This window comes from Amblyraja radiata, chromosome 1 (assembly GCF_010909765.2).
Source record: "Amblyraja radiata isolate CabotCenter1 chromosome 1, sAmbRad1.1.pri, whole genome shotgun sequence".
NCBI lineage: Eukaryota > Metazoa > Chordata > Chondrichthyes > Rajiformes > Rajidae > Amblyraja > Amblyraja radiata.
The window spans coordinates 15,656,469-15,678,242 of record NC_045956.1 but is presented as its reverse complement, the minus strand read 5'-3'; the positions used below and the strand labels follow the sequence as shown (position 1 = coordinate 15,678,242).

At 41.6% G+C, this 21,774-nt stretch overlaps 1 protein-coding gene across 1 annotated transcript in view; it reads right to left on the bottom strand.

Moving 5' to 3' along the window:
- Positions 1-361: 361 nt before the first annotated feature.
- The window catches only part of LOC116971201, a 149,311-nt gene continuing 127,898 nt past the window's right edge, over positions 362-21,774 (bottom strand). The window contains exon 7 of the mRNA XM_033018169.1: positions 362-615. The gene's annotated coding sequence lies outside the window, so the exon portion shown is untranslated. The remainder of the gene's footprint in view (positions 616-21,774) is intronic.

The window sequence follows — 21,774 nt, the reverse complement described above, 5'->3', positions numbered from 1 at the left end:
CAATACCCCGTTCCTTCCTTCTCCCCATATCCACTGACTCCGCTATCTTGAAGAGCTCTATATTAATGGCTATCAATGGTTTTAATTTTCTGATGAAAGATATTGATTCTGAACTTAAACAATTCTGTTTCTTGTGAAAAGTAGCCTATGTTATTCTAGATCAATTTAGTGAATGCAAAGTCTAAGATACCAATGTGCAGGAAGGAACTGCAGATGCTGGTTTAAACTGAAGATAGACACAAAATGCTGGAGTAACTCAGCGGGGCAGGCGGCTTCTATGGAAAGAGGGAATGAGTGACGTTTTAGGTAGAGACCCTTCTTCAATCTCTGACTGAGTCTGAAGAAGGGTCTCGACCCAAAACGTCACCCATTCCTTCTATCCAGAGATGCCGCCTGTCCTGTTGAGTTACGCCAGCATTTTGTGTCTATCTAAGACACCAATCTTCAGTTAATCAGGGAACATTTACCAAAACTGATACAACTAATCCAAGCTTTTCAGACGGTCACAGGAATTGTGAGTAAATATTTTCCTGTTGATCCAAGGGGCAAATTCGGCTTCACGTAACGTTATGAGACTTATGGTCATCTTCAGGTTTCAATCAAACAAATGACTTCCTGTATTGGACGAAGAGAGAAAAAAAAAATCAATGACAATAATTTGGTTAGGATATTCGAGCTGTTCCCTCCGGGGTTTTAAAGAGCTTTAGATTAGGCTTTCAATTGCTATCTTCATCTCCACTGAAGTGTGTTATCTGCTAATCAATCCCTCCTCATTATGTATCCACCTATTGCTTGTTAATACCTGTCCCACCCCTTCCCCAAGATGTTTGTACTGTCAATTGCCCCTCTATTCTTTTAGTCCAGATGCAAGGCCTCGACCCAAAATGTTAACTGTCCATTCCCCTCCACAGATGAGTTCCTCAGCGGCTCTGCTCTTTTTCATTGTTGCTCTTTACTGTCATTAAATGGCAAGGAGAGTTGAGGAACAGGTGAGACAGAATAAGCACCAGGATGTGGGGTAACAAGCAGATGGATAATGGAACTGACTCGATTGTTCTGCTGACCACCATAGACCCCATGGGGGGGGGGGGGGGGTAATAAGTATGAATAGTAACTATGTGAGGCCTCTGCATTGAGTAGGATTTTCAGGGGGAGAGTCAACAATATATAAGATAGACACAAACTGCTGGAGTAACTCAGCAGGACAGGCAGCGTCTCTGGATGGAAGGAATGGGCCCCACTACTTCTATTCAGCGATGCTGCTAGTCCTGCTGAATTACTCCAGCATGTTGTGTCTATCATCAGTGTAAACCATCATCTACAGTTCCTTCCTACTCAATAATACAGTAACTCTCATTTGCTTCACATGTTTGGCAGAACACTGCAAATTGCCAATCACATGCGTTTTTAAACAAATTTTGATAAACTAAAATCTAAAAAAATGTTTAAAGAACTGAAGTAACACTATAAGAACAGTATTCTCCCCCTGAAAATTCCACCTGAGGCAGAAGCCTCACATACAGTGGTTACAATTCATACATTGCCATGTAGAACAAGGGCATTCAGCCCATGGGGTACAAGGTGGTCAGCAAAACAATCCAGTCTGTTCCATTGTCCATTTCCATGTTACCCTGGTACTTATTCTGTCCCACCTGTTCCTCAACTCTCCTACAGTTATTTTGCCATTTAACTGACAGTAAAGGGCAAACATGAAACTGCAAGCATACCTTTGGGACATGGGAGAAAATAGAAGGACTTGGAGAAAAACAATTAAATCCCTGTGCATGAGACTTTCTGTTATATGGTGTGCATATTCTGATTCAGTAAAACATTCCATTGTTCTATCTGGGACATATGACATTAAAACATTCTTGACTCTCTTGAAAGAGGGAACAAGAAATCATTTGTTGGTTAGTTGTCGGATAATGCTGTGCATAAATAGCACGGAGCTGGTTTTCATTATCTGCACTGATGGAAGACAAATTTTAGGGGATCTCTGCTGCGGGTAAACCATTCCCCATTTCCTTGTGTTGAGAGGAGTCACACTGGTGCCACAGCAGGTGGACCTCAGAGAGTCATCTTCACCAGGAAACAGCAATGCAGCATCCGCATAGTGTGCACAGCAACAACAAAGTCAATTCATGGAAAGTGTCTTCCTCACTGATATCAGGCAACTGAACCATCTCTTCACCAATTTGAGAGCTGTCCTGACCTCCCTTCCACTCCATTGGCAACCTTTGAACAATCTTTAATCAGACTTTACTGGACTTTATCTTGCAGTAAACATGATACCCTTTTCCCTGTATCTGTACACTGTGGATGCCTTGATTGTAATCATGTATAGTTTTTTCAATGACTGGATAACACGCAAAAAGCTTTTCACTGTATTTCAGTACACGTGATAATAATAAGTCAAACTAAACCAACACAAAGCAACCATTGATGGAAGAAATTAAGTATACAGTAGAACTCTTTTATAAAAATCAGTTTCAATTAAGGGCAGAACTGAATGCAGATTAAAGGAACTGGCAGGATACAAATTTGTTACAATAGGAATGGCAGCAGGTTATATCCTGCTTTCAAAATTCAACTTCATTGAAGTAATTGAACGTGAAGTGTCATATGCAACCAACTATTGGGATTGAGTTTCCACTGCATGATTTATTTCTTGCTCAGGTCATGCTCTCTTGGGAGTACAAAACATTGGTATCTAGCTGGGCACAGTAAATTCATAGTGATCCCATTGCTGCAAAGATCAGTCAAATGACCTTAAACCAACAGAAAGGTTTAATAGGGGCAACAACAATAAAAAATCAAACCCCACACTTGTGTGATATTAGCACCTTCCATATCCTGCATGCTGCTATATCTGACCAGCTGTTCCTCCCATTCATCCCTAGAGTCATAGTCATAGAGTGATACAGTGTAGAAACAGGCCCTTCAGCCCAACTCGCCCACACAGGCCAACAATGTCCCAGCTACACTAGACTCACTTGCCTGCGGTTGGTCCATATCCCTCCAAATCCATGTACCTATCTAACTGTTTCTTAAACAATGGAATAGTCCCAGCCTCAACTACCTCCTCTGGCAGCTTGTTCATACACCCACCACCGTTTGTGTGAAAAGTTACCTCTCGGATTCCTATTAAATCATTTCCCATTCACCTTGAACCTATGTCCTCTGGTCCTCGATTCCCCTACTCTGGGCAAAAGACTCTGTGCATCTATCCGATTTATTCCTCTCATGATTTTGTATACCTCTATAAAATCTCCCTTCATCCTCCTGTGCTACTTGGAATAGAGATCCAGCCTACTCAACCTCTCCCTATAGCTCGCACCCTCTAGTCCTGGCAACATCCACATCAATCTTTTCTGAACTCTTTCAAGCTTGACAATATCTTTCCTATAACATGGTGCCCAGAGCTGAGCACAATATTCTAAATACGGTCTCACCAACGTCTTATACAACTGCAACATGGCCTCCCAACTTCTATACTCAATACTCTGACTGATGAAGGCCAAAGTGCCAAAAGCCTTTTTGACCACCTTGTCTACCTGTGACTCGACCTTCAAGGAAACACGCATTAGTACACCTAGATCCCTCTGCTTTACAACACTCCCCAGAGGCCTACCATTCAATGTGTAAATCCTGCCCTTGTTCGACATCCCAAAAAGCAACACCTCACACCTCTGTAGTAAATTTCATCAACCATTCCTCCGCCCACTTAGCCAATCGATCCAGATCCTGCTGCAATCATTCACAACCATCTTCATTATCTGCAAGCCACCCACTTTTGTATCATCAGCAAACTTGCTAATCTTGCCCTGTATGTTCACATCCAAATTCCTCTTTATTAAAATCATGTATGTTTCAAATTAAATATTTTATGAAAGGCATTTTGCAGTGTTTTGTAGTTAACGTCCTGAGCTTTACACAGCACCTGATCAATGAGAATACTTTCCTTTAAAAAAAACTGTTGCTTCTTAAAAAGAAAAAAACATATACGAGTGGTTGTGTAAAATTTTAAAAATAGTTACTTTGAAACTAAAACATAGGATACATTTTTGCATGTAAAATAAGGGCATGCAAAAACAAATGTATCCAGAGAAACGATGCACTGTGATATCTGTGCATGAAGACCTTCAAAAGTAAACTTCACATTATTCTCACAAATGAGAATAAATGTGATGAAATATAGTTTTCTGAAAATTAAGATGGAGAATAAAATCATATTTCAGATCAGCAGCGTTTTGCAGACTTTAATTGATTTGGGACAAATATCCTGGCATAAGTAAATCAAGGTGCTTAAGATTAACGTGTAAAATTAGCACTGCGACTTGAACATTAATTCAACGATGAAGATGTTTCATGGATTGAAGAGGATATATAAAGGGGAAAGAATGGACCTTGGAGGACATATACCAATGGTTTGTAGGTATGTGCCATGATGAATGAACTGCTGTATTACCTTAGATGCTGGAGTATCTCAGCGGGCCAGGCAGCATCTCTAGATAGAAGGAATGGGTGATGTTTCCGGTCGAGACCCTTCTTCAGACTGTCTTCAGGGGGGAGGGAGATAGATAAGGAAGTGTGAAGGTATGAAAACAGGGCAAAGGGAATGGAGATCAAGGAAAATGTAGAAATGTGTTACCCTTATTACCAATCAGATTTGCTTCTAAATACTTGGGTAAATGTGCAGTGGTTCCTCTTCAGATCAAATACAAGAGATATTTCTGGAAAAGTACTGGTAGCCAAAGTACCCCAGCCATAAAAAGTCTCTGGCCTATGGCTGATGAACTTCCTGTATGATCGGTACAACCAACTCACACCCTCAGCTGGGAGAATGTACATGCCTTGGCTCGAGCCTTCTCCACATTTGCTGTCAGCAGAGCTACAAATTTATTGTACATCTTCAGCTCGATAACATCACATGGAAACTATACTAATTGGTATTCATCCTTTTATTCTGCATTGTCGATAGGCTTGACATGGCAGGTACCATGGTAATATGATTTCTCAGTTTATGTCTGAGAATGTGGATATGAGGTATAGTCAATGACGAAGGAAGAACTTAGTGCTTGTTTCTATTAGTTTTGAGTTTAAATTCTTATGAAACCCGGAGGAATTGATAAAAGGTAATAAGGAATAGGAGTAGAATTGGGCTATTTGGCCCATCAAGTCTACTCCGCCATTCAATCGTGGCAGAACTATCTCTCCTTCCTAACCTCATTCTCCTGCCTTCTCCCCATAACCTCTGATACCCATACTAATCAAGAATCTATCAATCTCTGCCTAAAATATCCACTGACTTGGCCTCCACAGCCTTCCGTGGCAAAGAATTCCACAGATTCACCATCCTCTGACTAAAGAAATGTCTCCTCATCTACTTCCTAAAAGAGCGTCCTTTAATTCTGAGGCTATGACCTCTAGTCCTAGACTCCCACTGGTGGAAACATCCTCTCCACATCCACTCTATCCGAACCTTGCAGTATTCTGTATGTTTCAATGAGGTCCCCCCTCATTCTTCTAAAACCAGCGAGTACAGGCCCAGTGCCGACAAACGCACATTTTATGTTAACTTACTCATTCCTGGGATCATTCTTGTAAACCTCCTCTGGACCCTCTCCGGAGCCAGCATATCCTTCCTGTGAGCAATAATGGTGCCCAAAATTGCTCACAATATTTCAAATGAGGCCTAACCAGCGCCTTACAGAGCCTCAAATGAAACTAGCACAAAAGACTGATGGATTTAATATCAATTGTATCTGGTTTGTGTGATCCAATTCTATTCACCTGAATCACATTCGAAACATCAACCTGACTTTGATAAAATCCTGAACTTTCATGAATTGCAGGAGTTCAGAAAGTGTCTCCAAAATGCATTCATTTTTGTCAGTGCACAAGCAGTATAAGACATATTTTAAATATTTTTCACATCAAATCTATTTAAATCACACATAATAACACAAGGGTACATCAACACAATTACCGAGTTCAACAGGTCATTAAAAAAAAATTTCAATTATTCAAGCTCAACTCATCCACATGCAGAGCCCTGGACATGTTAAGTATTGATTATTTTTTGATAAAACCATTTTCAGTTGTACTCAGCTAACCACTAACTGTAAATACATTATCAAATACTTCTTATTAGAAATCAGATGGTGCTAATGTATGGAAACATTTATGTTTGTTATAATGCAAACAATTTTAATGAACATTCAAAGCATGAGCTAGACCATGTAGCTCTAAGAATACTCTGGGTTAAATTTCCCGATTGCATCCAAAGATGAATCCATCACAGGCTACATTACTGGAGCATTTATTTTCCTCTTGGGGTGATTAGAGCCGACAAAATGTGCAGGAAGGAACTGCAAATGCTGGTTTAAACCGAAGATAGACACAAAATGCTGGAGTAACTCAGCGGGACAGGCAGCATCCCGGGAGAGAAGGGATGGGTGATGTTTCGGATCGAGATCCTTCTTCAAACATTGTGGTGTCTCTGTCTGCCACATGGGAGAAAAACAGGGAATCCTGCAATTAACTATATTATTTTTTTCCTTCTTTTTAGCATCTACCTTCTTCTTCAAAACGTTCCAGGGCTTTCTTAAAAGGAGGTATATATGAAAATGTGTGTTAGCTCTTTACTGGATCATAGTTATTGACAGAATATCTGAGAACATTTTAGTTGTGATGGGCATTAACAGACACTTGCCTAGCTGGATACTTTCTGATAATCCCCATGACTGCTCCCAGATCTGAAACTTGTTTGAAGTGATGTCCAGCAAGTCATTTCACGTCAGATTCGTGTTACTATGGATTATCTGGATTCAGGTAAACCAGCTGCTTATTGTTTCACTTTTGAATGCATTTCGATGGGTTTGCATGTATACTTTTAGTATATTTGAACCTTCAATGTTAAAGATTATCTCGAAGATAAATATACCGTATTTAAGGCTTTAGTCAAAAATAAGAACATTATTTTTAGGATAGAGTGGATGTGGAAAGGATATTTCCACTAGTGGGAGAGTCTAGGACTAGAGGCCATCACCTCAGAATTAAAGGACGTTCTTTTGGGAAGGAGATGAGGAGGAATTTCTTTATTCAGAGGGTGGTGAATCTGTGGAATTATTTGCCACAGAAGGCTGTGGAGGCCAAGTCTGGATATTTTTAAGGAAGAGATAGATTGTTTCTTGATTAGTACAGGGTTCAGAGGTTATGGGGAGAAGGCAGGAGAATAGGGTTCAGAGAGAGAGAGAGAGATAGATCAGCCATGATTGAATGGCAGAGTAGACTTGGTGGGCCGAATGGTGGGCCGATACTTCTATCACTTATGATACATTCACAGGAGTATTAAAAATCGTTTCATGATACCAATTCCCTTTGTTGCCAGAACTTTCGAATCTTTAGTTTCTTCATGAATAAGTTTCTCTAATTTGCAGGTTAACATTATATTAGTAATCAAATAATTGAATTATAAATTACTGCTACGTATGTACTAACGCCATGAATCTACTCAACATGTCCTATAAATACTAAGGGGTTATAAAGACAAACTTGTCGTTATTCCATGCAGTATTTTCAGGGGATAACATATTCCCTCTTTAATTATTATTTTGTGCCAATATAAAAATAGTTTCCATGTATAGGGTATTGTGCTCATCAATTGATGATAAAGCATTTCTATTTCTGGAATCTACAGCTCCAATATAAAGAGGGTAATTTGTACAATTAGAAAGAAAGAATTTGTAATTTTACATTATTTTCCATTTTTAAATGCAATTAGCGTTGGTTAAGATTAAAATGAAAATGAGTTCCTTTTGGTAAGATTTTAGAGTCCATTATATAGGATGAGGTTTTTGAGTACTTAGAAGCACATGATAAAATATGCCGAGGTCAGCATCGTATTGTGAAAAGGACCATGACAAACCTGTTTGAATTCTTTGAGGAAGAAAATAGCAGTAGCAAAGGAGAATCAGTGGATGTGGTTTACATAGATTTTCAGAAAACTTTAGATAAGGAGCCTCATTGGAGGTGGCTAAAGAGGATGAGAGCCCATGGTATCAAAGGGCAGATACTAGCATGGACAGCAGATTGGCTGGATGGCAGAAGGCAGAGGGTGGCAATAAAGGCGGCTTTTTCTTTTTGGCTGCCAGTGACCAGCAGTGTTTCGCATGGGTCGGTGCTGGGGCCGCGACTCTTCACGTTGTATATTAATGATTTGGATGAGGGGATTGCAAGCTTTCTGGCAAAGTTTACTGATGATATGAAAAAAGGGGGGAGGGATAGGTAGTGTAGAAAAAGCAGGGACTCTGCAGAAGGGCTGACAGATGGAATATAGTGAAGGAAAGTGTGGAGTTATGCATTTTGGTAGTAGGAATAAAGGGATGGACTATTTTCTAAATGGGGAGAGAATTCAGAAATCAGAGGTGCTAAGGGACATGGGAGTGCAAGTTTTCCAAAAGTTAATTTGCAAGTCAAATTGGTAGTAAACGCAATGCTAGCATTTATTTTGAGAGGGCTAGAATTCAAAAACAGGGATGTAATGGTGAGGCTCTGTAAGGTGCTGGTCAGACTGCATTTGGAGTATTGTGAGCAGTTTTGGGCTCCATATCTGAGGAAGAATGTGCTGGCATTGGAGAGGGTCCACGGGAGATTTACAAGAATGATCCCAGGAATTATTGGGTTAACATATGATGAGCGTTTGAAGTCATTTGGCCTGAACTCGCTGGAGTTTAGAAGGATGAGGGGGAACCTCATTGAAAGGCCTGGATAGAGTGAAAGTGGAGAGGATGTTTCCACTAATGGGAGAGTCTAAGACCAGAGGCCATAACTCAGAATAAAAAGATGCATCTTTAGAAAAGAAATGAGGAAGAAATTCTTTAGTCAGATGGTGGTGTCTCTGTGGAATTAATTGCCACAGACGGTTGTGGGGGCCAAGTCAATGGATATTTTTAAGGCGGAAATTTCAGATTCTTGATTAGTACAGGTGTCAGAGGTTATGGGGAGAAGGCAGGAGAATGGGGTTGAGAAGGAAAGATAGATCAGCCATGATTGAATGGCGGAGTAGACTTGATGGGCCGAATGAACTCCTGAATTTATCAACTTCTAATTGTGCTTTTCATGAGCTAAAGGCATCACAAATACATGTTAATACATTTAGTGGTCCTGTCAAAATTGTGTAAAAATTAACGCATTAGCTAATCCAGAAAGATGCTGTTATTTAGAGTATATGTAATATGCTTTAACTTCATTACAACCAAAACTTCTACAAAGTTTGAAAAATGGTGGGTATGATTGAGTATTACCATGATAATATAAAGCTGAACTTTCGGGGTGGGGGGGGGGGGGGGGGGGGTGGGGTGGGGGGGAGGGAGGTGCTTTAAAAAAACAAAGCTCTAATAGACTCCAAAAATGTGAGAATGACCCCTGTACTGGTATGGAGTTCTTCTGGAGCTTATACTGTTATTGCAGACTTGTGGCTTTTCGTCTGATCACAAGATCAGACAAAAGCACTAAATTAGCTAGTGTTAAGTGAAACTGAAGATAAAATAAACGTGCTTTCAATTCAGAGTCATAGATATGGGTTGGTGGCTCCTATCAAACACAACTGAGGCTAATGCTCTGCTGAGTTACTTCTTTATAAAGGAGAGAAAAGAATGTCTGTGTACGAAGGAATTTGAAGTGCTTAAGGAAAAGTGTAGACATAGATCATCGAGTTCTCCTTCGAGTAATTCAGTTCCAGTCCTGCCGGGGTCATTGACTGCCATCTCTGGAATAGAATCTGTGAGTGTTGAGTGACGCAGTCTACAATGCCTGTCTGACATCCTGGCAATCTCACCTGGCAACTCTGGAGCTTCAGTTGGAAGAACTTTAGAAAATGACTGCAAATCCATTGAAAATTGTTTTGTTTTTTCCGATATAATGCGCCCGTATAAAGTAATGAAGAAGCAGGCTAAACAGAATTATATCAACTCCTACTGCCTTCAGGAAGCTACATGTCTGTATCATAACTTGTATTTGTTTTCATTAGAAATTAATGCTGGGAGCATTAAAACTGGGCAGTGTAGTGGTGACGGTGGTAGTGCAGTCTCACAATGCCAGAGACCTGGGTTCGATCCTGACCGGGTGCTGCCTGTGTGGAGTTTGCATGTTCTCCCTGTGACAACGTTGTTTTCTTCTGAGTGCATATCCCAAGGATGTGTGGGTTAAAAATGTTAATATTTTAATTTGATAACTTTCTTTGTAAAATGCCAATATAGGCATTCTTTGATCGTGTTACTACTTTGGATTTTTGTTTGTTCTGAATAAAAGCATTTTGTATGAAAAAAAAAAGATGTGTGGGTTTGTGGATTAACTGGCTTCAATAAATTGCCTCTATGGGGTAGGAGGGAATTGATGAGAAAGTGGGACTACATAGAGCTTGTGTGAATGGGTGATCGGTGGTCAGCATGGACTAGTTGTGCTGAAAGGCTGATTCCTTGCTGTATCTTTAAACTAAACTAAACTAAACAAAAGCAAGCATGGATGCAATTCCTAGCCTCCTAATTCAGTGGAGAAGTGGTGCAATTTAAAATAGGCAGAATAAAACCTCAACAACAGTGAATAATGCTATAAGAACATATTAACCTTCTTCCATCAAAATTACAGACTGATTCAAAAGTTCATTTATCTATGTTCTGTGCATTTAGTTTCACAATCCTGTTTTTGGAAACCAGACAAAAAAACAAACATTTAAGACTGACTTTAAATCTAAATTTCAGGCACTCAGGATTAGACTGAATGCAAGGTCGGCACGGTGGCGCAGCAGAAGAATTGCTGCCTTACAGCGCCAGAGACCTAGGTTCGATACTGACTACGGGTGCTGTCTGTACGGAGTTTGTACGTCCCCCCCGTGACCTATGTGTGTTTGCTCCGGGATCTCCCGGTTTCCTCCCACGCTCCAAAGACGTACAGGTTTGTAGGCTAGACACAAAATGCTTGATAACTCAGGCAGCATCTCTGGAGAGAAGGAATGGGTGACTTTTCGGGTTGAGACCCTTCTTCAGTTCTTTCTTACACAGGTTTGTAGGTAAATTGGCTTGGTAAAATTGTAAATTGTCCTTAGTGTGTGTAGGATAGTGTTAGTGTGCAGGGATCTCTGGTCGGTGCAGACTTGGTGGGCAGAAGGGCCTGTTTCTGCGCTCTATCTCAGAACTAAACTTAACTAAAAACTAAACTAAGGTGCACTACATTACATAAAGTAACACAATTTCATGTGCACCGGGTTCTCCATCTGCAAACGGTTTCAGGCAATCATTTATTGTGCCATTATATCACAATTTTTTTTTACTCATGACTGCACTTCAGTTTTAATCCAGCTGGAACTACCTATATTATACTTTTACAATGATATATTCTGAGTTACAGCCCAATGCCGTTCCAAATACTTCTGCGTTGCAGAAACACACCATTTCATCTTAGTACTCTCCATGTACTCTGCATGTATTATTTATCACCTAGAGATTTATTCACCCAATACTGAATACCACATGCTATATTTAGAATGGAATAGAATACTTTATGTTCACATGTGTCAAGGCACAGTGACATTTTTTGCCCAAGGTATGCAAATACCGGCCACCTATGGAGCTGACAAAGTTACAAAGTACACTGGCTCCACATTTGTTCTCCTCCCTTCCCTCACGGCGATCCCCCCACCCCCGGGTCCCCATTGTTCTTCCCCCTCATCCCCCTCATGGTGGTTTAACCAAGTTGCGATGGCCAGGAATAGTACCCCGGTCATTTGCTTGGAAGGCAGCTATGTTCACCATTATATGTTCACAATTATTTGTTCACCACTATATGCTCACCACTATATGCTCACCACTATATGCTCACCACTATATGCTCACCACTAGACCACCATTGCAGCACTTTGAACAAAAATGTTTTAATTGACCAGATCGACTCAGCACAGACTCGTATCTAAAATATCTCATTCACCTTCACCCACAAAAAATAGTACAATAGCTCCACAAGCCCACGCACCAGAGACAGATTGTGAGTGCAAGCCATGTTCTGAGTTACACTGATCTGCCCCAGTTCTCATATGTCGAAATTCCTCGTATGTTGCAAAACATATTGCTAATTAAGTATTTTTGTGATTGGGATTGTGATTCTGAAGATGCCAGCGAAACAAGCAATGGTTTTAATAACCCCCAGGCTAGGGCGGGATAGAACAAATGGACACGGGGCCAGAATTTCCCTTGATGTGAATGTTAAACAAGAACAAGGCAGACCTGTGGTCTGACTGCAGCCCTCTGCTTCCCCACCCCTGACCTCACGGTCAAATTACTTAAAACCATTCATTGCCTTGCGATCAACTACGAAGATTTTGTAAGTAGATTAGATTTTTAAAAGAGAGTGGAAATAAATTGAGGCATTCCACGGGGTAACAGCTTCAGTAATATATGACTTAAAATCGACATGGCAACACTGTGACCGATGTAATGAAATTAATCAGGCACACTGAATGGATTGCATTAAACGTCAAGTTATTTTTACAGCATTTCATTTGAACTGTAAATGTTACAATTGTAAAACATGAATAGGTAAACATCGGAAAATTGCTTACGGCTCCTGCGCATATTATAAATAGTTCATGCATGTTTTACGAATATCACAATGACATTTTATATTTAGTTTTAGGTTTAGAGATACAGCATAGAAACAGGTCCCTCGGCTCAACAAGACCACACCGACCATCGATTACCCAAACACTAGTTCGATTTTGACCTACTTTTGCAACCTACACACAAGGGTTTGTCTACAGGGGCCAATTAACCCTCAAACCTGCACGGATTTGGAATATGGAAGGAAACCAGAACACCAAGAAAAAACCCACGTGGTCACAGGGAGAACATACAAACTCCGTACAGACAGCACCCGTAGTCAGCCTGGGTCTCCAGCGCTGAGAGGCAGCAGCTCTACTGCTGCACCACTGTGCTACACTAAATAATATCATGAATATGTAATACGTAATTCATGATATATTTAATATTATGAATGTTCTGTTTATTTTTGTGGCCTTTTATTGTAGAGGCAAAATGATCCAGTAGATCCTATGGACATAATATGCATAGTCTCCCGAAGCATTCGTCATGTTAAATTCTCTCCATTGTAAAAAATAACTTTCCTCTGAGCGGGTGGTTTTAAAGGAACCACTGGGCAGGTAACAGATCATGAATCATGATTCACAATGGTTTGTAGTAATTAATTAACGCAAAGATTTCACTGGAGCAAAAATGCAACAGGATTTATGTTGCAGAATAAATGAGTTGACCATTACATAGAAACATAGACAATAGGTGCAGGAGGAGGCCATTTGGCCCTTTGAGCCAGAACCGTCATTCATTGTGATCATGGCTGATCATCCCCAATCAGTAACCCGTGCCTGCCTTCTCCCCATATCCCTTGATTCCGTTAGCCTCTAGAGCTCTATCTTATAGCCCTGTCCCACGGTACGAGTTCATTCCAAGAGCTCTCCCGAGTTTAAAAAAAATCAAACTCATGGTAAGCACGTAGAATGAACGTAACGGGCACGTCGGAGCTCGGGGACATCTCTGAGTGGCTCGTAACGCTAACGGCAGGTACTCGGGAAGACTCGCTAATGGCAGGTAAGCACGGGAAGACTCGTGAAGATTTTTCAACGTTGAAAAATGTCCACGAGAACCCCGAGTACCGACGAGTGGCCATTACCGTAAATCTCCAAATTCGAATCAGGGCAAACTCGCGAGAGCTCTTGGAATGAGCTCGTACCGTTGGACAGGGCGTTAACTTTCTTTTAAATTGATCCAGTGAATTGGCCTCCACTGCCTTCTGTGGCAGAGAATTCCACAAGTTCACAACTCTCTAAGTGAATTCACAACTGTCTGGGTGCATTCATAACTCTCTGGGTGTTGTACACAACCAAGAGGTCTCCCAGATAAGATCACTGTATTATCTAAAGATATGCCAGATTTGGGAACTGCTGCAGGGGTGCAAGCATCTTCTGCATGGTTGGAACCTGACTTGTAGCTCCATTGCACAGTTGGGATCATACTGCGTGTTCTTACCATCGTATACTGTAGCACACATGAAACAAACCAGTCTTTTATTCCATGTGGAGCAGAAACATGTAGACACAAGAGACTGCAGATACTGGAAACTTGAGCACAAAATAAACTGCTGGAGGAATTCGTCAGACATGATAGTATCCATGGATCAAAACAAACCAATGACACATTGGGTGGACATTTTTGCAGACTAGTGATCCAATGATGTTTCCTGATCCAAAATACTTTCTATTTAGACCAGAACCAATTAGTTTAGTATAGAGGTACAGTGTTGAAACAGACCTTCGAGTCCATGCCAACCAGCGATCATCCATACACCAATTCTACCATGCACACTAGGATCAATTTACAGAAACCAATTAACCTGCATGTCTTTGGGATGTGGGATGAAACCGGAGCACCCGGAGGAAACCCACAGGATCACAGGGAGAATGTACAAGCTCCGTACAGATAGCACACGCAGTCAGGATCGAACCCGGGTCCCTGGTGCTGTAAGGCAGCAACTCTACCTCTGCTACGCTGTGTCACCCCAAAGGCTAGTTGAGTATTCACCCTTAAAATATTGGCGGTTTCCCAGCACATGCATCCTGGCAGATTGTGGATTCAAACAATTCTCTGTGTTACAATGAGCTGCGACAGTTCTGAAGACACTAGCGATACAACTAATTGAGTTAAAAGGGGGTTTTAATTATCCCTAGGCTAGGGAGGGATAGAGGAAGAGGACCCAGGGACAGAATCTTCCTTGTTCCAAATATTAAATGAGATCAGACCAGGCCTGGGATCTGATTGAATATGGATAATTCTGCACCAAAAACCACTTGCAGATAAATCTGAATGGTTGAATCATAGAAACATAGAAAATAGGTGCAGGAGGAGGCCATTTGGCCCTTCGAGCCAGCACCATTCACTGTGATCATGGTTGATCGTCCCCAATCAATAACCCGTGCCTGCCTTCTCACCATATCCCTTGATTCCACCAGCCCCTAGAGCTCTATCTAACTCTCTCTTAAATCCATCCAGTGATTTGGCCTCCACTGCCCTCAGTGGCAGGGAATTCCACAAATTCACAACTCTCTGGATGAAAAAGTATTTTCTCACCTCAGTCCTAAATGGCCTTCCCTTTATTCTAAGACCAAGAGCGGAACTCGCTATCAAAACATGGAGGGGACGGGGAACACAATTTTTTGGCGGCCGCGCACGCATGCGCACACTCACACACAATCACGATGCTTCGGAGGCTCAATCCAGCGCTAAAAGTGGAGATTTTAAAATTGGGATTACAAAAACTTGGGGGATGTCCCCCACCTCTCAAAACATGTGGGGGGAGGGGGGGGCTGTCCCCTCTGCCCCCCCCCCCCCGGGTTTTCCGCCCCTGTCTAAGACTGTGGCCCCTGGTTCTGGACTCGCCCAACATTGGGAACATTTTTCCTGCATCTAGCTTGTACAGTCCTTTTATAATTTTATATGTTTCTATAAGATACCCCCTCATCCTTCTAAACTCCAGTGAGTACAAGCCTAGTCTTTTCAATCTTTCCTCATATGACAGTCCCGCCATCGCAGGGATCAATCTCGTAAATCTATGCTGCACTGCCTCAATCACAAGGATGTCCTTCCTCAAATTTGAGACCAAAATTGTACACAATACTCCAGAAGTGGTTTTACCAGAGCCCTATACAACTGCAGAAGAACCTCTCTACTGAAATCCTCTTGTTATGAAGGCCAACATTCCATTAGCTTTCTTCACTGCCTGCTGTACCTGCATGCCAACTTTCAGTGACGGTGTACAAGGTCACCTAGGTCTTGCTGTACTCCCCCCTTACCTAAACTAACCACATTGAGATAATAATTTGCCCCCTTGTTTTTGCCACCAAAGTGGATAACCTCACAATTATCTATTCTATACTGCATCTGCCACCCATCTGCCCACTCACTCAACCTGTCCATGTCACCCTGCAAACTCCTAACATCCTCTTCACAGTTCACACTGCCACTCATCTTTGTGTCATCTGCTAACTTGCTAGTGTTGCTCCTAATTCCCTCTTCCAAATCATTAATATATATGGTAAACAGTTGCGGCCCCAACACCGAGCCTTGCGGCACTCCACTCGCCACTGCCTGCCATTCTGAAAAGGACCCATTCACTTCTACTCTTTGCTTCCTGTCTGCCAACCAATTTTCTATCCATGTCAACACCCTACCCCCAATACCATGTGCTCTAATTTTTGTCACCAGTCTCCCATGCGGGACCATATCAAAGGCTTTCTGAAAGTCTAGATACACTACATCCACTGGCTCCCCTTCATCCATTTTACTTGTCACATCCTCAAAAAATTCCAGAAGATTAGTCAAGCATGATTTTCCTTTCATAAATCCATGCTGACTTGGACTAAACACTCAGATTTAACTGCACATTGCTTTTAGATGGCTGGTGGTTTTATTTAAATATATATTAATGGGGGGGGGGGGGGGGCTGCATTTTCAACTTATGACCAAAATGGTTAGGAACGGTTCTCAGGAATGGAACCCTGACGTAACCTGGGAGGAACCCGCAGACAGAAATTAATTCCCAAACACCATCTCACTGCTCCTTGCTCCTCATCAATTCTTATCTGACCTCCATAACATACAGTATTCTCAACTTTGCATACATCTCTCTGCATTGACCAAGTAAAACAAATACAGTTTCCAATAGGTTTTGACTGTAAACATTATTACATACTTCAATCATTTTAGTAACCTAATCATTGATGAAATCTACAGTTTATGCATTTTAAAACATACTTTTTGCCATTTGAGAGAATTATGTTCATAATTAAAATAAAATAACTTGCATTTGGCATGCATATGCTTAATATGCTTAAATGATTGAACTTTCATTTTCAAATTGGCAGCCTTAAAGAAGAAATGTGTTCATTTCATCATTTGCATTCTGCTCTTCAGGAGCGGCACAGTGGCACAGCAGTGGAATTGCAGCCTTACAGCGTCCGAGACCTTGGTTCGATCCTGACTGCGGGTGCTCATCTATATGGAGTCTGTACGTGCACCCCTTGGGTTTTCTCTGGGATCTCCTGTTTCCTCCCACAATCCAAAGATGTACAGGTTTGTAGATTAATTGGCTTGGTATATTTGTAATTTGTCCCCAGTGTAGAATAGCGTTAGTGTGCGGGAATCTCTGGTCAGCGCGGACTCGGTGGGCCGAAGGGCCTGTTTCCCTCTCTAAAACACTCTTGATCTTACAGCACTGAAACAGGCCCTTTGGCCCAATGTGTGCATACTGACCATTAACTGCTTTTCACTATTTTATACTGCCCTATATCCAATCAGGGAAAATCTATAGCATTTTGGGATGTGTGGGGACACTGAAGCACTCACCAGAAACCCTTGCTGTCGTAGGGAAAATGTATTATAAACACCACACACACAGCATCCAAAGTCAGGATAGAATCCTATACTAACTGCACCACCATGCGGTTTCCACCTCATTGAGAATTGTGAAAGACTTCTTTAAATGTTTGCTATTGTTCATCCGGTACCAAAACTTTAATGCAATTTCCCAGTCTCTCTTAGCCACTTATATCTATGCAATGGTTTAATTTTAGTTCAGGGCTTACGATTCCTCCTTTTTCAAAAGTGGTGTTATATTCCCGATCTTTAATCTCTGCAATACAACTATATCTTCAGCCTACTACAAAATAATGTTATTTTTTATTGTGCAACACATTTACCTCATAATTTTTAAACAACTGCCTCTGTTCATTTTTATTTGGCATCTGGTGTCAAGGGTTGGTGTTTCTACAATATCTGTTAATCTAAGCATTTTGCCCTACAGCAGAGACAATAAGATCAATACTAAGACCTCACATTCCTATATTTAAAGCTGTCTGGCTTGTCAGCTTCTTATTGCCATTGAGCCCCCACCCTCACCCCCATAGGCTATTTTGGAAAATAAAGCCACAGATATGCACTAGTCAGCCAAACAGTTCTTAAGAATGCTTTTCGGACATAAAATAATGATTTCTAATGCCCCCTGAAAGAAAACCAATTGACCAACCTCTAAAGAGGGTTTGGGAAGGAATTCCAAAACATGCCTAGCTAGCTGGAGACGGAGCCAACATTTTGAAGGAGGGTGACCCACAAGAGTTAAGAGTTGGAGTAATGCAGTTTTCTGAGAGTAACATTGAGCTGCAGAGGTGGGAGTGGCAATGTGAATGCAAACATACAGTCCCTCACTCTTATAACTCCCTGTAGCTTTGTGAAATAGATGGCCTTATAATCATGAATATGCTTTAAATCAAACAGGACTAGATATTGAAAACACAACTATCTCCTATTTTTAGTTCAGTTTCGTTTAGAGATACAGCGCGGAAACAGGCCCTTCGCCCCACTGAGACCGCGCCGAACCAGAGATCCCCACACATTAACACCCTCCTACACACACTAGGGACAATTTATATTTATAGGAAGCCAATGAACCTACAACACCTGTACGCCGTTGGAGTGTGGGAGGAAAGCGAAGATCTTGGAGTAAACCCACGTGTTCACGGGGAGACAGTGCAAACTCCGTACAGACAGCACCTGTAGTCGGGACCTGAAAGCGCTGTAAGGCAGCAACTCTACTGCTGCGACACCGGGCATTGTGGTGGGAGAGGTATATGTTAATCATAGGGGAGCTGGTTAATATTTGGTTGCAAGGTACTTGGGGAACAAACAGAGTTCCTACAATTACCAATTGTACATTTCCAATTTTATGAATTATATCTCAGGTCTGCCTTTTTAAAATGTTAAAGAGAATTCCTGATTTGGGGCCAATATTGGGAGACCATGGAGAAAAGGTTTTTTATCTTTGACTTTGATTGCATTTCTTGAGATGTATCTGGATGTCTTTTCTCAACACCTACAACTTAATGTTGAACAAAGTCCTCATCAGTTACAGTCTTTTGTATTGTACCACCCTCTGACTAAAGAAATGCCTCCTCATCTCCCTCCTAAAGGAAAATCCTTTTATTCTGAGGCTACGACCTCTGGTCCTAAACTCTCCCACTACTAGTGGAAACATCCTCTCCACATCCGCTCTATCCAAGCCTTTCACTATTCTGTATGCTTCAATAAGGTCCCCCCCCCCCATTCTTCTAAACTGCAGCGAGTACAGGCCCAGTGCCGACAAACGCTTCTTAGAACCCAACAATTAAATTCATGACTGGTGACCATTCAGGCAAGATCAGAGAATAAGGAGGCTTGTCACTTCCCTCAAGGACAACAAGACCATCTTCACTGAATTTTACCTGGTGTGCATGACTCGGTTAATGATTGATAATGCTGATGATGATCAGACCACTTCCATTCTGGAAACGTGCTTGTTTTTATTAAATCAGAGGGTGCTTTAAAAATGCCGAAATAACACCTACGTCGATAGTTTCCTTCTGGGTATGTGGCTATTGTCTAAGATTGTTGTAATGGAATTGTGAATCATTCCTTTTCTCCAGAGATGCTGCCTGACCCGCTGAGTTACTTCAGCTTTTTATGTCTATCTTTGGTGTAAACCAGCACCTGCATTTCCTTCCTACACATATAAATCATTAATGGACAATAGACAATAGGTGCAGGCGTGGGCCATTTGGCCCTTCGAGCCAGCACCACCATTCAATGTGATCATGGCTGATCATCCCCAATGTTGTTATCCATCCTATTATTTATAGGATGCTATATTTAAGAGGGAGTTAGATGTGGCCCTTGTGGCTAAAGGGATCAGGGGGTATGGAGAGAAGGCAGGTATAGGATACTGAGTTGGATGATCAGCCATGATTATATTGAATGGCGGTGCAGGCTCGAAGGGCCGAATGGCCTGCTCCTGCACCTATTTTCTATGTTTCTATGTTTCTATCCATTCATGTTATTATCAAAAAGTGAACTGCTGTTTGACAATTTGAGCGTAATAAAAATGAGGATCCTTTCAGCTCCAATATGAATGCTGCTTTGGAATATGATGGATGTTCCTCCAATTACAGAGTCGCAACTAACTTACATGATGGCAATTCTACCTGATTCATCACTTGGTCGAGTGTGTTATATGCAGGGAAACGAAACACTTTGAAAATATCTAAGCTCTTCTAAAGTCCTGGTGTTTATTACCTGATTAAAAGCATGTCCTATTTCCATTAATGCGAAGTTGCAATGATTTTCCGACTGTTGCTCCCTTGTGTTTGATTTTCACATTCATTTTCTGATGTGCGCTACCTTAACCTTTGATTTGGCCAAGATATGATGTGACAGTAACATAAACAGCCTGCAGGAAAGACTCTTACAGCAACAAAGGATTTGTGGTGCAAGGTAATTACTGTAGCCCTTTGCTTTAGCCCCGGGGTCATTCTTTCCATGTTATGTCCTGTTAGTTACCAGCTACATACTTCCATTCTGTGTTGTAACAGCATGTTACAAGGAGCTGACAGATCAAATGATACCCTTTTTTCATGCACAAACCCAACTTGTAAACATTTGGGGTCAAATAATGTTTCAAAGAAATGTACAAGGTTAACAGCTAGTATATAATGACTTGAGGATAATAAAACTGTAATATTATGCCCAACAGAAATTTGACCCAAGTGTTCAAGAAGGAACTGCAGATGCTGGAAGATCGAAGGTACACAAAAATGCTGGAGAAACTCAGCGGGTGCAGCAGCATTTATGGAGCGAAGGAAATAGGCAACTTTTCGGGCCAAAACCCTTCTTCAGACTGATGGGGGGTGGGGGGGAGAAAGAAGGAAAAAGGGAGGAGGAGGAGCCCGAGGGCGGGGGGATGGGAGGAGACAGCTCGAGGGTTAAGGAAGGGGAGGAGAGAGCAAGGGCTAGCAAAACTGGGAGAATTCAACGTTCATGCCATCCGGACGCAAGCAACCCAGGCGGAATATGAGGTGCTGTTCCTCCAATTTCCGGTGTTGCTCACTCTGGCAATGGAGGAGACCCAGGACAGAGAGGTCGGATTGGGAATGGGAGGGGGAGTTGAAGTGCTGAGCCACCGGGAGTTCAGGTAGGTTATCGCGGACTGAGCGGAGGTGTTCGGCGAAACGATCGCCCAACCTCCGCTTAATCTCCCCGATGTAAATCAGCTGACATCTAGAGCATGCAGAGGATGATTGCTGTCAGTTGCATGCTTTGAGTTTGAAAAAGCTTGAATTTAAATCAGGCAAAGATACAAAGTTTGCTCCAGGCACACAAATGCATTGTTTGTTCTTGCTTCGAAGAAAGTTACATGAAATTAACCTAAAACAGACACTTTGAGAAGATTTCCACTCCAATAATCCTTTTCTAGCCAAGGTATTATTCAGTATTTCTGAAAAATAATTGGAATGTGGTGTAACAGTTATGCACAACCCATTTACTGAAGTGCAAGAAGGAACTGTAGATGTTGTTTTATACTGAAGATGGACACAAAATACTGGAGTAACTCAGTAGGACAGGCAGTCTGAAGAAGGGTCTGGACCCAAAATGCCACCCATTCCTTCTCTCCAGAGATGCTGCCAGTCCCGCTGAGTTACTCCAGTATTTTGTGTCTATCTTCCATTACTAAAGTGTTGTGCTTTGACTAAAATGCAACAATAAACCGAGACACTGCGATCATTTTCTGAAAGCCTTCGAAGCATCATTCCTATATTTCTACTTGGATGGATAGATCGCAGATTTT